Here is a 2,090-nt window from a genome sequence, read left to right as displayed (position 1 = left end):
CCCCCCCACCAATCCCCCCCATCTGGCCCTCCCCAACCCCCCACCAATCCCCTGCCACATCTGCCCCTCCCCCAGCTCCCCACCAAATCTGCCCCTCCCCCCAGCCTCACCTCTGCTCCTCCGGCAGCTCCTGGGGTTCCCCCCCCAGGCCCGGGGGGTGCAGTGGGGTCCCCGCTCCCCTCCCGGCCGGGTGCTGCGGGGCGGGGCCGGGCTGGGCTGGATGCTCGCAGGGGCGATGACCGTGGAGAAAACAGCTTCTCTCCGCCCCATCAGCTGCCACGGAGCAGCCTCAGTAACAGCAGCTGATTCCCCCCCCCCCCATCAGCTCCCTGCAATTCCCCGGGGGGGGGGAGGGTTGTGCAGGGGCCAGAGCGTGTCCCGAGGGGGTAAAACAGTGGGCAGAGGGGGGCAGGGGGCAGGCTCCGGGGCGGGGGGCAGAAAGGGGGAGGCACTGGGGGGGATCCCCAGGAGGAGGAGGGGCAGAGGGGGTTCAAAATTTTGGGGTGAAGAGCCACCTGCTGTGGTCTCCAAAATAGAGCATGGGTGGGTGGCTTTGGGGTCCTGGCTTGGGTCCATCCCAGCAGCACCCCCCACCCACCGCCGCCGCAGCCCCCACACCTGCAAGGGTGGCCAGCCCTCCAGGACTGAACGATTCCTCTTTCGTGAAAGAGGATGTCGTGGGAGTCCACCTCCAACCAAAACTGGCAACCTTAACGCCGGCCCACAGCCGCTCTTCTCCGGCTGCAGCGAGAGACTGAGGTGCCAAGGGGCCCTGGAGTCAGGGAAATATTTTGCACGGACGCAAAAGCTGCCATAAAGCCAACTGGCACTTTTCACGTGTGTTTCTGATGCATCACAGAATTACTGCTCCGTTTCCGTAGGATTCCCTCGCCTGCACAGGGCCTCACTGCAGCTGTTCTACCTTTGCCTGTTCGGGGCTCCCTTCCCTGTCATCCACGGGAAATACAGTTTCTCCCCTTTTAATTTATTTTAAAAAATAGTATAATGTTTATGACCATGTGTTTGGTGCTGTACAAACAACAGGGCCATGCGATAGCTTCCCTCAGGCGATGGCAGGCCAAGGCCAGCTGGGATGTCTCTCTTCATTTATCCATCCCTCTGTAATGTTAATTTTTCTCTGCATCCTGCGTCTGTCCCATGGCTAGGAGTTAGAGCCAGTCCAAATCCTTAAAAGGTCTATCTCTGTAGAACAAAGTGTCTCTCTCTCCGTTTCATGGGTTATGGGGGTCTCACAACATACTTTTTGGTGGCCGCTCTGAGAATTTTTCCTAAAATACTTAATTAACTTTAGGAAAAACAAATAAATATGCACATATATACATGTCTATATCATTGTCATTTATTTGTGTAGGGTTTTTTTTTTTTTTTTTGCAGACTCAATAATAATAATAATGTACAGGTATCAGAGGGGTAGCCGTGTTAGTCTGGATCTGTAAAAAGCGACAGAGAGTCCTGTGGCACCTTATAGACTAACAGACGTATTGGAGCATTAGCTTTCGTGGGTGAATCCTCACTTCATCAGACGCATGATGCATAATGTACTCTATTCTTTACTGGACCTAAACAGAATAGAAACAAAAATAAGGTGCTTTGCATGTTTGATTATTATTATTTTTTTAGATTGCTAGTTAGTAAGTCTGCTCCTGTGAAAAGTGATATTTGTATATTTGTTTAATATCACTTTTCACAGCAGACTTACTCAGCCCTGGCGTGCTCGGGGACAAATGAAGCCCTGGATGGGGAGGTGGGTAAGGAAGCAGGGGGACCAGGGGGAGGCAGCAGGGATCGAGGTGTCAACACACACACACACACACACACCCAATCACAGCCCAGGAGGCTGTGGCCACAAGAAAAGCGCCTGGTAGCCACATGCGGCCGCATTTGAGAAACGCTGGATTAGATTCTGCTCCCAGAATCTGGAACAAGGAGGCGAACGTCAGTGGATTTACTTCACATTTCCACCATAGTAAACAAGACCCTTTCTGTCCAGTAAAAACACAGCCATCTACAGTCAATTGTCCTGGTTAATGGGAACCATCAAGATTCCAAACCAACATTAATGGCACACC

At 52.8% G+C, this 2,090-nt stretch overlaps 1 protein-coding gene across 2 annotated transcripts in view; it reads right to left on the bottom strand.

Moving 5' to 3' along the window:
* Positions 1–267, bottom strand: part of LOC113405399 (butyrophilin subfamily 1 member A1-like) — a 13,282-nt gene extending 13,015 nt beyond the window's left edge. For both annotated transcript variants that reach the window (XM_026646588.1, XM_026646591.1), the window contains exon 1: positions 111–267. The gene's annotated coding sequence lies outside the window, so the exon portion shown is untranslated. The remainder of the gene's footprint in view (positions 1–110) is intronic.
* Between the last annotated feature and the right edge of the window lie 1,823 nt (positions 268–2,090).

The sequence above is a fragment of the Terrapene carolina genome, unplaced genomic scaffold, assembly GCF_002925995.2.
Source record: "Terrapene carolina triunguis isolate 2854851 unplaced genomic scaffold, T_m_triunguis-2.0 Scaffold35472, whole genome shotgun sequence".
Lineage (NCBI taxonomy): Eukaryota > Metazoa > Chordata > Testudines > Emydidae > Terrapene > Terrapene triunguis.
The sequence above is the reverse complement of the archived record's forward strand: the minus strand, read 5'-3'. Positions and strand labels throughout refer to the sequence as shown.